The sequence below is a fragment of the Platichthys flesus genome, chromosome 6, assembly GCF_949316205.1.
Source record: "Platichthys flesus chromosome 6, fPlaFle2.1, whole genome shotgun sequence".
Classification (NCBI taxonomy): Eukaryota; Metazoa; Chordata; class Actinopteri; order Pleuronectiformes; family Pleuronectidae; genus Platichthys; species Platichthys flesus.
In genome coordinates, this window is record NC_084950.1 from 2,350,215 (window position 1) to 2,363,947 (window position 13,733).

The 13,733-nt window shown below is 44.6% G+C and overlaps 1 protein-coding gene across 1 annotated transcript in view; it reads left to right on the forward strand.

Moving 5' to 3' along the window:
* The first annotated feature begins 7,741 nt into the window (after positions 1–7,741).
* Positions 7,742–13,733, forward strand: part of tead1a (TEA domain family member 1a) — a 30,140-nt gene continuing 24,148 nt past the window's right edge. Inside the window, exon 1 of the mRNA XM_062390516.1 lies at positions 7,742–7,917. The gene's annotated coding sequence lies outside the window, so the exon portion shown is untranslated. The remainder of the gene's footprint in view (positions 7,918–13,733) is intronic.

Genomic DNA, 13,733 nt, shown 5'->3' on the forward strand with positions numbered 1-13,733 from the left:
GGTCATTTTAGATGGTTGTTATTACACTGATACATGCAAGTGTTCCCAGTGATGTGGTATTAAACTCACTAGAGGCTCCATCCCCCAATGTGTGTGTTTGTGTGTGTGTTAGAGTCAGATTGTGTGAGTGGGTGCAGCCCTCACAGCTGTGTGAAGCCCTGCAGCGGCTCCTGAGGGATCTGAAACCACGTTATGATCATTTCCTCTCGGCTCCTTCACCCGGGGAGCGATTCAGCCGCGGTCGTTATGACCTTGTTACGTTATTGTTATTGCATTAAAGCTTCACTGACGCCCTGTGAAGGGGTCACATGGGGACACGGGACGCATTCCTCTGATTGAAGACGCCACAGCGACGGGGAAATGGACGAGTGCTGCTCCACAGACGGGAATTGGAGACATCATCGCTTTTCATAATTTTGACAGGGGATCCTCCGACGAGTTCGATACCGACGTCCCTCTGTGTTGACACAAGGCTGCGGCTGAGGGGGGAGAGCGGCCGTCCTCCAACCAGAGGGTCGTGTGAATGGGTGAAGTGCTTTGAGTGTTAAGGTTAAGGTTAAAGTTAAGGTTCGGGTCACGGTTAAGCAAGAATTAACTATGGTTAATGTTAGAGTGAGTCTAAAGGAGATCAATGAAAGTCTGTGTGTGTGTGTGTTTGTGTGTGTGTGTTCTTGCAGCTTTGTGAGGACAAGTTGTGTACAACCTACGAAGTGAGGACCTCACCTTGTGACCCTCCTTTAAGGGACTGTTTGGAAGTTCAAACTTGGATTCAGGGTTAGTGTTAGAATTTGAATTAGGGTTAGGTTAAGGGTTAGGGTTAGCCATTTAGTTTGGATGGTTAGGGTTAGGCAATGCATTATGCCAATTAGTGTCCTCACTAAGACATCTGTACGAACATATATGTGTGTGTGTGAAGCAGTAGATCAATAGGACTTCAGACATTTGCCAACACACCCACATTGGAGGCGGTACTTATGGTCAAATGGAGCTCTCTGATTGGCCTGTTCTGAATCAGTGAACACAGTTAGCTTCATGATGACTCGTGCACAATGAAGTTCGCCATCACAACTGTTGCTCGATATTTGTGTTTGATTTATATGATTTTATTCAAACACTTTCTGATCCCAGTCTAACACTCTAACAGGTCTAACCAGCACTTTACTGAGCTCCTCTCTCTCTCTCTCTCTCTCTCTCTCTCTCTCTCTCTCTCTCTCTTTCTCTCTCTCTCTCTCATACTGAACATCTTCTGCACTTTATTCTAACTTCGAAGTCTCCAGCTGCACTGAAGTTTCAGCCCTCGGCCGTTTGGATAAAAGCATTTCTGCCAAATAAGAAAAAATATAAATGTGAACGCAAAAGAGCGTTTCTCTTGCAAGGATCAATAAAGTATCACGTTATTATATTAAGTGGCGGTGGATGGAAGGCCTGGTCGTTAGGTGAGGCTGCAGATAGCGGCGGACGGCTTCATCAGTCACATGCGTATCGATGTTGTGTGTTTGTGTGTGTGTGCGCTGACATGTCGCCTTGTTCCTGTTTTTCCTGTGAAGCTCCAGTGACTCACATCACAGCAGAAACCAAATATCACTCAGATGAGCCTCCACAGCCCATTGTGTGTTCATGTGAGTATGTGTCCTGCATCACACTGGAGTTTGAAGTGCTCTCACAGGATGCACATGTGTGTACATGATGACAACAGCTGGAACAAAGGATTCCTACACATTTCTGATGTAAGCTGGGTCACATTAGTGGGTCTTTATTGTGAAAAGGACAGAGACACGTGCAGGTCTTTAGTTACAGAAAAGACAGTGTGATCTTTACATGAGTAAACACACAGTATGAGAAGTATACAAAGCACCTGATGTACTGTATGTAAGTATTTATACACACTGAGTTCACAGTATCAGGGATCACTACATGCTGCACATTAGAATAGATGAATAGTGAATCCTCCATTATCTGCACTGCTTATCCTTCGAGGGTCATGGGGGGGGAGCGAGAGCCAATCCCAGCTGACATTGAGAGGAGGGGAAGGTCGTGGACGAGGCAGCGAATCACAAAGACACAAACAACTGTTCACGCTCATATTCAAATGATTTAATATAGATTCTGAGCAGATCATGTGTTTTTGTTTCTTCGACTCGAATCACCAACAACTCTCGAATCTCCTCGTCCAAGATGACGTCTTTGAATTCTACGAGTTTTAATCTTGAGATATTTGTATTCACCACCACCACATGTTGGAAGCGTCATCCACTCGCTCGCCGGGAGTTTAGCTTCTGAACCTCTGACTCCTTCATTCTGCGTCTGAGCCGCCGGATCATTGCTGCTCCCGGAGGCCGAGCCCCCGAACCTCGGCCCTGGGAGCTCTATCTTTCATGTATGCGTGGTTCTCTTCATCCACGTGTCAAATAAATGTCAGAGAATTCAAAAGGAGGCCGGGCCGCACTCCTCTCTCTGTTAAAGGGAACATTTAAAAAACACAAAAGGAGAGGAGGCTACCTGAAGCCCGGCGTTTCCACCGGCTGCTGCTCTTTATAGCAGGACACATAATGGAGGTTTCATTGTGTTCAGGTAAAAAAAACATAAAAACCATGGAGCCTTGTTTCCAGGCTGCCACGAGGTTGAGTCGCCTTCAGAGTAAAGCTCAGAGGAAACACGACAAATAGGCTGATGTCTACACAACGTCTTCACGACAGGGTGCAACAGAACCTTGATCACAGCTGGAACTGAAAATACTGTGAGATTATATAGAATAATTAGCATATAGAAAAAAAAACTCTACTTCCTCCCTCGATCCGGAAATTAGCCAAATTATCCCGGTGCGAGAGCGGCCATCTTGGACATTGGAGGCCGGAAGAAATCGGGGGGGGGGGAGCAGCAGAGTCTCAACCAATCGTGAGTCAGACTCAGCTGTCAATCATGACATTTAAGCCCCATTCTACAACATCAATCAGATTGTATATCGCAGGGTTTATGACCGTTGCCGCAGCCAGCCACCAGGGGGCCACTGAAACGCTTTGGCTTGCGTGTATGAGTGAATGGGGCTTGTGTGATAAAGACCATTGAGGGTAGAATTGGTCAATTTACCACTTGACTGATTGTTTAAAATATATAAATTAGCATTTAAAATACACAACATATATATAGAGCGATGTGGTTTTTGTAGAAATTAAGTAGAATATAGTTAAAGTTTAAAACCCATAATAGTCCAAAACCCAGATTTTCCCAGTGTTTCCTGTTGTGTAGTGCAGTACAGGATTGCAGTATCTTGTGTATTTGATGTGTACTCTTGTGTATTTGAAGCTGAAGGAGGCAATCAGCAGGACCAGCTCCTCTTTTCAAAGGTCTTCATTATCCCACTGGTCTGATTGGGCTGATTCCTCCTTGTTGAGATGGAGCGGTGCCTCGTTGTGTTTCACGTGTTTACGTCTCAACACGTTAACTCGAGACTTCAAAACCTTTCCCCTTAGAGATAAATGAATCAAGACAAGTGATGTGATTAGGGAGGAGAGATGGAAAATACAAATTAAAATACATATTCTGAGGGGAAAGGATCCGACCAGAGTTCAAGCCGTCCCCGTGTTTCAGACACATTTTCCATCCTGGATAATCAGGCAGCTTCAAGGCTGCAGCTGGGGAAATAAACACGTTAAAAGAATCTGTAAATAAACAAATCCTAAATAAAAAGCTAATGTAAAACTGCCTTTCAGACATTCTTCTGCTTCATGTAGATTGGAAAAGCATTAACCTTTTCATAAAAAGCCTCGGGAGTCTCCAGGCTGCGGATGTACTCACCCTGGGCTTTGTATGAGGAGGTGCACACGCACTTCGCTGAAGGTTACATCGAAATCTACACAAACTGAATATGGTTATTAATTTGTGGAAGGATGGAGGTGAGCAACAATCATAAAGCTCAAGGTTTCAGAGAAGCGTCAGAATAAATTGCTGCAGAACCACAGGAAGCTGTTTTTCTTCTTCTCTGTGTTCCGGCCTCAGTGAGAAGAATGAATTCCATCAGGTGGATGTTTAATCATTTCCTTATTTTGATTAAGTATAACTCACTCTGGGTTTTCTACAGAAGCGTCTAATTTTACTAATGACATTTCCAAAACTCTCATCACTTTCCTCCTGTGATTGTGATCGTTTAAAAAGAAAAGTTGTCTCATTCTTTACTCCGGAGACTCTTTATAGAAATGGACGTAGACTTCAGGTCCAGAGGGTCAAACCAGTGAGGAACGATCTCTCCAGTGACCAGTGGAGGTCGAGTCAACTGGTAGCTTTTATGGTTTCTATAAGTAAATAAATATGGACAACAGGTCTCCTCTTCCTCCTGTTGAACAAACATTAATCTCAAATATCTCAGATACTTTACTGCATGTTGTGATTTTGACTTCATTTGGATCCAGAGTCTGTTCAGTTGTGATCATGGTGTTGAGCCACTTTACAAAGTTTTTATAATATATTAACTAACTCCTTAAAACCAAACTCGTCAGATCGATGTTTATATAAAACCGTATTTGGATATCTATCTATCTATCTATCTATCTATCTATCTATCTATCTATCTATCTATCTATCTATCTATCTGTCTGTCTGTCTGTCTGTCTGTCTGTCTGTCTGTCTGTCTGTCTGTCTGTCTGTCTGTCTGTCTATCTATCTATCTGTCTGTCTGTCTGTCTGTCTGTCTGTCTGTCTGTCTGTCTGTCTGTCTGTCTGTCTATCTATCTATCTATCTATCTATCTATCTGTCTGTCTGTCTGTCTGTCTGTCTGTCTGTCTGTCTGTCTGTCTGTCTATCTATCTATCTATCTATCTATCTATCTATCTATCTATCTATATATCTATCTATCTATCTATCTATCTATCGATCTATCTATCTATCTATCTGTCTGTCTGTCTGTCTGTCTGTCTGTCTATCTATCTATCTATCTATCTATCTATCTATCTATCTATCTATCTGTCTGTCTGTCTATCTATCTATCTATCTATCTATCTATCTATCTATCTATCTATCTATCTATCTATCTATCTATCTATCTATCTATCTATCTATCTATCTTTCTATCTATCTATCTATCTGGCTATCTATCTATCTATCTATCTATCTGTCTGTCTATCTATCTATCTATCTATCTATCTATCTATCTATCTATCTATCTATCTATCTATCTATCTATCTATCTATCTATCTATCTGGCTATCTATCTATCTATCTATCTATCTATCTATCTATCTATCTATCTATCTATCTATCTATCTATCTATCTATCTATCTATCTATCTATCTATCTATCTATCTATCTATCTATCTGGCTATCTATCTATCTATCTATCTATCTATCTATCTGTCTATCTATCTATCTATCTAAACATTTATCTATCTTTAAATGTTTTTTTCACACATTTAAAAAGTGTTCTTGTAAATTTTGTAAAATAATGAGAGTTGTTTTTAACTCTTTTACCGATTTGCTCAGTGACATGAACCCTCAGCTTTTCAGAATAAAGCTCAGCTCGTGTGTAGAGTCCACGCCCTGAGTGTTCAGATCTCTCCTCAGACACACGAGGGCTCTCACTGACCTCCTGCACCTGTGGACGCCCACAGACTCTTTATTTCCTCCACCTCTCTCTCTCTCTCTCTCTCTCTCTCTCTCTCTCTCTCATGTCAGGCCCTGCAGAGACCAAACATATTCAATTACACTCAGATAGCCGAGCAGATTACAGGGTTCACGTCGAGGCAGCGTCGTCCAAAGTGGAACCCGTTGGACAAACTTGCTTCTCTGCAGAATTATTTTTATCACATGAAAGAGTTCGACAGCGAAGAGAAGGAGACGAGCAGCGATTTGATCTTTTTCATGTCAAACAAGTCCAACATTATGCAAATCTAAATGCTTGACACGTTTCTAAATCACGTTTTCCAGACTCCAGCTGCTGGGCTCCCAGGCAGCGAGCAGGAGAAACCAGGTGAGGTCAGATTTCCGCTCAGACTCTTGACCTCAGGGTCACGCAGCTGAATGTTTGTTTAACTTCCTGTTCTGTGTTTGCCCGGCTCCGCCTCCCACACGCCTCCTCAGGACGTTCTGAGAAACATCATCCGTGCAGCGCTCACGCGTGAGTCAGCTGTGTGCGGGTGTGTTTGTGTACATCCTGAAGAATTTTTACAAACATACAAAGCAGAGCCACGCTGCCGTGTGGAATGCCGGCCTGCTGGCTGGGCCGGGGCCCGGTGTCGGGTTGCAGGAGGAGTACCCGGCTGCGACCCGAGCGTATCTGTGTTTGTTTTATGTCACAGCCCCTCCCTCCGGAGACATGTCAGTCCAGAGCGCCTGAGGGGATGAAACCTGAGATAGGAGAGAGGTTAGCAGTAAACAACAACTCCTTTATGAGGAGGCGCAGGCTGCAGAGATCTGAGGGAGGGAGACACAAAGATTTGTTGGTTAGGGCAGTGGCTGCTCCCGAATGGGGTCCCAACAACCCTGGGGGTCCTTCGGGGCCCTCCGGGGGGGGGGGGGGGGGGGGGATCTCAGCTTGTTCATTGAGAGTCAGGACAGGTTGATAAGATAAGATTTAAGATGTGATTGTTCTCTGACAAACATCTAGAGGAAACTTTAAATCGCTGGTGGTTAACGTTTCTAATTTCATTTGATCGGTGATCGACGGCAAAATACTGTGAATGAGCCAGACGTAGATCTATGAGCTAGTTTTCATCTGCTTCAGCCAGAATATATCATTAATTAGATCATATCATATACTATGAAACATTAGCTTTATTGCTATTATATGTATTGATATATAGTTTATAGGCTAAACTAAAGAGAGCCAACTTAAAGTAACGTCAATGCTGGAAAACAAGCATTTGCATTATGTTAGCAACACATTAGCAACACAACAGAATCCAGCCTCCTCCATGTTATTTGACAGGACATGGACTACTACACAATATATGTTTCTCAAAGATGGTTTCTGTCATTGTAGGAAGTTTGGATCACATTCGATGTTTGTTTAAGTGTTTGTGTTTCTGATCAGTTGTTGTGATTGACAGCTGAGACTGACTCACGATTGGCCGAGCCCGTTGTTTACATTCAGGATATTTTGGCTTCAGTTTTTCGGGTCGTGGGAGGGAGTGGAGACATGTTGTCCGTCTTTATGAAAACTGTAATATTATAAATGACAAGCCAAGGTTGATTTTTTCGCGTTAAAAAGAAAAACACCCACTGATTTTCTTTCTCTACAATTTGTCTAAATGTCTAAATAACCTAATTTACATAAACATATTTGGCTTTTATCTTTTTACATGTGTAAAATATCTTAATGAGCATATTTCACTGTGTTCTTATGAAAACAACTTCTGAACAGAAACAACTCGTGTTTAAATATCTCGAGTGTGATTCGCCGCAGCTTGGAAACTTCAGGTCTTACTGGCTGTGAAGTTGATTTGCTGTGGAACCAGCTGCTCCTCCGCACAGCAGACTGGTTTATCTCCAGCCTTTCTCTCCCCCTGTGAATAGAGTTCACTCTTTTCTTTTGTTGTTAAACGCAGCCCCTACAGTCCAGCCCCTCCCCCCTCCCCCCCCCCCCCGCCCACCACCCCTGCTCTCTTTCTCTTTCTTTTTCCTCCCTCTCTCTCTCTCCACCCATCCTCCCATCCCTCACTCATCCATCCAGGGTGACGCCAGCGCCTCTCACCCCGCCCCGTTCAACTCAGTCCACCGCGTTCATTTCATTCCTGCTCCCATTCCGCGCATATTTCGCATCCTTGGAGAGACGCTGCGCATTTTACGCACCCAGCGCGCCCGAGCCTGCGCCAGAACCGAAGCCGAGCGCGGAGCGGAGTTACCGGCGGGTTTCCCGGTGCAGTGAGCGGCACGGATCCGGGGGAAAGTGTGGGAATTAATCCAGAAAAGAGGCGCACGAATCGAGGTAAGTTTCCAAGGAGGAGTCCCCCCCCCTCCCTTCCTCCTCCTGCGTACGGAGCTGGAAGCCCCCGGACGCTCCGCTCGTTCTCTGAACCGCGAAGTGGCCAAATCGAAACAAATATCGGCGACATGGCGACTCTCGGTTTCGTCCTCGCGTTGACGTGAAACCAGTGGAACCAGTTGATGAGTGCTGGCAGCTCGGGATCCAGGCTCCACAGTTTCCCCCTCGTTTTCCTCCCGACACCTAAAAAACAAAACCTCGATTTCTGTCACTTCTCGCCCGCGTTTCGCTGGAATTACGCACAGAGACGCAGATTTCATCCAGAGTTTCCTGCGTAATGTAAAAGAGGTGGTTGAAAACAAATGGGCTGCAGAGAGAGGGAGAGGGAAAGAGAGAGAGAGAGAGAGAGAGAGGGAGGGAGGTTAACAAAGCTGGGAGTGAATGGGGGACTTGTTGCATCGGCGGGGTTTTCTCTCTTCCTGCACAGGCCCCAGTCACAGGCGCAGGCCAGAGGCTCAGAACGTGCACACAGCAAGTGTTTACCCAGCGGATAGTGCACATTACCCGGCGTCACACGGGCAGCTGCTCCGCTCCCCCTCCATCCAGACACCTCCAGGGACCAGGGCAGGTTTCTGTCATCAGCCCCAAGGTGCTGCCTCGAATCAGCCTTTAAACACATCACTTCACAAAGGTGTGTGAAGTTTAGGCGGATTCGTAATAAAGACAGATTAATACTCGAAAATGTAGATATTTCTGTAATTCAATTAATGCCGTTGATTCGAATGATCAATTTATCTCCTCCTGTAAATTCATTTCTCATCATAATCATATAAATATAAGTTTCTGTTCCTATACGCAGCTGCTGCTATTAATAATTCATTACAACTTATATTTAGGGAGTTTTCTGTAATGGATTTATTACATTGATTCAAATGAGTTATTCTATCTCCTTCCAAAGACTCATCAAACATATAAATATATATATTTATATATACATGTTTCTCTTGCTATACGCAACTGCTGCTTGTTATTGAACAAATTTACCTTAAGAATAGATAACAACTTATATTTAGTTTTCCGTCATTGATTAAAGCATCAAGTCGAATGAGTGCTTTTGAATCCTCCCTTTAAAGACTCAAACTGTCCCTTTAACATTTCATTTCACATCATATATATTTTGACTGTGTGGTTATTGATAACTATAAGTGATCACAGCTCATATTTGTTGTCTGTCGTTGATTGGAATGCATTGATCGTGACTTAAATTAGTTTTTTGTGATTGATTAAATGCATCGAGTCAGTTTAACCTTTTTATTTCGCATCATATATATTTTGCATTTCTTGGAATTATTGATTATAGAGTTTTCTGTCAGTAACTTAATGCGTTTGGTCAAATTACTAATAATACCTATATCTCCTTCTAAAGACTCCGCTCGGTGTAACATTTCATTTCACTTCACATATATACATGAATATGAATATGTATGTACATTTCTGGTGATTGATAATATTAATTAAGAGATTACAGCTCATAATTTTCTGTGATTAATTTAATCAATTTGTTCAAACTAGTCATTCTTTATCTTCTCAATACAGCGCATCTTTTTATTTCACATCATAAACTGAGTATAATAATTCTGTGTTAGTGATTTCCTGAGAACTTCCCCTTCGACATCCCATAATATCCCACACATGGGCTTGTAGTTGTGGTTTGTCTTGTTTCCTTTGGAGAAGCGATGAAAGGGCTCGACCCTCCACAACAAGAGACGTGTCGTAATGCAGGAGAAACCACCATGTAATAGTTGGGAGAGGAAATTACAGACCTGAGGAATAAAAATAGAAGATGACAGAAAGGGGGGGGGGGGGGGTACTTCAAAGATGAAAGTGGTTTAAATTCAGAGAATTCAACTTCTGGTGGAGTTGATGTGATTTAATTCAACTGTTGAATGGAGGTAAATGATCATAATTATAATCACGAGGAGTTACTGACGGATTTGAACCTTTTAAAACTGCTGCTCAACGATTTGTGTGTTTCTGTTCAGAAGTTGTTTTCATAAGATGAAATATGCTCATTAAAGTCCGTCAGTGTGTTTGAGTGACGGCAGCAAGTTGAAGCTCCTTTTGCCTCAGAAATGATTAATTGATAATAACCGGTTTTTAAACAACAGCATCTGATCTAACGTTGTCAGAATCACAGAATATGGAAGTTTCCGGACTCTGTAAATGTTCCTGTGTGTTTTGTAGAAGTTTCGCTGCAGCAACAACACAATCTGTGAAAAGGAAATATAGATTCAAACACGTAAATCAGTTTTTTTAAGTCACAATGTGTTTACTGTGATTGTGGAGCAAATTAAGCCAAGTGTGATAGTGTACCAGAAGACGGAGGTGTGTGTGTGTGTGTCTGTGTGTGTGTGTCATTGTCTTTTGCTGTGTCTAGGCTGGTGAGTGTACAAAGCTTTTGTCAGTCACCCTCGGCAAACAGCCCCCACCCTTCCATCGCCCCTCCACTTTCCTCCCCTCTCTCCCCCCCCCCATGTCTCTCCCTCTCCAGTCCGTTGACATCTGTTTTGAGTGTTTTGTGCACCTGTAGAGACCGAGGAAGTGTGTGTGTGTGTGTGTGTGTGTGTGTGTGTGTGTGTGTGTGTGTGTGTGAGGGAGAAAGAGGAGGAGGAGGCTAAGGGAGGTGCAGAATGCAAATCCAGGCGTTTGTTCTGGCCTAAGCAACGCAGACTGACTGACTAACGACCATTTGGTGTGTGTGTGTGTGTGTGTGTGTGTCTGTGTGTGTGTGTGTGTCTTTGCCTCTTGCTGTCCAGGCCAGGCAGGCCCATTGTTGCGGCAGCAACAGGCGTCGGTGGATGAGGACTCACCATATGGCCTCTGTGTGCTTTAGTCACAACCGCTGTGTACGTGCGCGTGCTTGTGTGTTCATGTGTGTGTTCATGTGTGTGTTCATGTGTGTGTTCATGTGTGTGTTCATGTGTGTGTTCATGTGCTCCACCAGTGCTGTCACAATATGGTGCGGTGGTTTGGAGGCGGCCGGCTGCTCGCTGCCCTTCCTCCTCTCTCTCCTCTTCTCATCTGTCGTCTCATTTGCAGACAGGAGGACAGAATCCGACACACAGATTTTTACTGACGTGGGATTAGGTGCAGTAATCTGCCCGGCATGAAATCATGTCTTTTGTCGTCCAGATGTCGGCACATTCTGCTAATTTAATTTATTCAGAATATGGCCGTCTTGTTTTAGAGTTTTGAAAAAGGATAAACTGGAGTTGAGTCAACAGGTGATTCATCTGCTCGCTGGGCCGGGAGCTTTTGTTATTCATATTATTCAGGATATTCCTTTTTTAATTTAAATTTTGAAACCTGTGCCCCAGCTGTTTGATTTATTGTTTTTTTTAATACATCTCTGACTCCTCCCGCTCCGGCAGGTTGTTAAATCTCTGCTCGTACGTGTGCAGGCTCGCCTCGTGTGTCAGGAGGTGAACACACAAAGTGTAGAAGAGCGAGAGCTGCGTGTAATGACATTTAGGAGCTGGTTTGTTAGAGCGGGGGGGGGGGGGGGGTGTCTGGGAGGGCAGGGGGGCAGTCAGGGTGTAGGTGGAGGGGACAAGGAGGGGGGGGGGGTGAGGTGGTGGTGCGGGTGGGGTCGGCTTTGTTTAGGTGCTGGGGGAACAATAGGCATCCTCTTGGTAGGGGTGGGGTGCAGCCGGGTTGTGTGTGGGGGGGGGGGGGGGGGGGGCACGGGGCTGCAGGAGGTCGGTGGAGCCTGTACCGGCTCGTCTGGCGGCCTCGTCTCCACGTCCCTCTGTCCCTCTGTCCCTCTGTCCCTCCGACGCAAATAACATCACAAACACACACATCAGTCAAACAACACATTTCAATCTGACTGGGAACGCAGTAGCTCCCAACGTCCTCCAGGGGGGGTTTTCCCCGTTGAGTCGTTTTTTGACCCGAACTCCGAGGATGTCCGCAGACTGAACTTGGTACTGGTAATAAACCATTTCTCCCAGCAGCAGTTTACTCAAAAGAAGAGGAAGACAGTTCCGTTTTAACAGCGAGCAGATAAATGGACGAGACCAAGCAACCTTCTCCGGGAAGTCAGAATCAACCCCTATGCTTCCTGATCGCAGCAGGAAGTGAGCAGGAAGTCTAGATTTCTACTACTTCCTGGTTTCCTAGGAACTGACACGATTGGACAGCGAGAGCAGGAGGTCAGCTGACTCCGGTTCCCTCACTGTGGAAACATGTTCCTGTCCTCCGCTGCTCGGACACCGACTCCTCCCGGTTCTTTGTTCTCTGATATTCACAACTCAGTAGAAACCAGAGAATTATCAAGTGGATGAAACGCTCAGCAGCTTTTACTGTGCCTGTTTTGTGAAGATGATTGTTAGATGAAATATTAATGTCTCTTCCCTGAGTATTTATTAGCTGTAAGAAAAAAGAAGTTCAATTTAATCCGCTCAGAGGCTGGTGATGAAATCAACATCTTCCTCAGGTCTCCTCTAAATTAAAAACCTAAAATAAGAAATAATGAACAAAATAAACTTTGTGAAAGATGAACAGGAAGTGCTCAGATCCTTAAATGACCTGCCACACGTCCGCCACGTTCCTGCCTCCTCACCTGCGTCTGTCTAAATAAAGCAGAATCCAAGTCCTAATGGACCACGGCTGGAAAACACAGTTCAGAGGCTAATTCATTTTTAGTGTGTGTCTGTGTGTGTGTGTGTGTGTGTTGTGTGTTAGTTGTCAGCGGTGGAGAGCAGCAGAGCCTGTGTTTGATGCACTGGATGTAATTGTAGTGGTGAGTGGATTGATGGAGTTCACTGTGCAGCCATAGATGTTCCTGTACTAGGTGTGGAACAGGACACATACACACACACACACACACACACACACACACACACACTCTGCACATGTGGTCCCTGTCTTCGCACAATGTTCCAGAGTTCACACTTATTAAATGGTGTTGGTATTGCTGTAACCTCGCCAGGCCGGTCTTTCTTCTGTTGTGTGTGTGTGTGTGTGTGTGTGTGTATGTGTGTGTCTGTGTGTGTGTGTGTGTCTGTGTGTGTGTGTGTGTGTTTCTACATGTGACACCAAACCCACCCTCCCCACAGGGAATGGCTGGTTCTGACTCAGCAGAAACTAGTGTAAGAAGAAGAAGAAGAAGAAGAAGAAGAAGAAGAAGAAGAAGAAGAAGAAGAAGAAGAAGAAGAAGTAGAAGAAGAAGAAGAAGAAGGCGGAGGAGGAGGAGGAGGAGGAGGAGAAGAAGAAGAAGAAGAAGAAGAAGGCGGAGGGGATGTAGGGAAACCGGGACGCTGTCATGTTTCCATGAGGAATAAGCACTTCACTGTATCAGTGAGCAATCTGTGGCAAATGACTGTGAGTGCATACATGGTAATGCTCCTGTGAGAGGAGCTGGTGAAGTAATGAGGTGAAGCACGTCCCCCCCCCCCCCCCCCCCACAAAGCCCGTCCCTCCGTCTTTCTCTGTCCTCCTCAAGTGGGACACATGAAAGGAGTTTTGCCGGTTTTTCTTTTCACCGATGCGGCCCAGTGAATATCCGTCTTTGTTTCTTAAACACAAAATCAGGTCAGAACGAATCCGACCAACTCGAGACTTTCATAAAGGTGATTATGTTTTCTTCTTCCCCCGGCTTTGTGCGAGATGGACTCATCAGTAATGGATTAATTGAAATCGAGATCATCTGAACGGAGAGCGAGCGCCGAGAAGAAATCACGAGTAATGGCGCAGGACAGAGTCGGCATCAGGAGATCAGGCTCGCTCGTCCCTCAGTGCAGGGGAGAGATAATGTT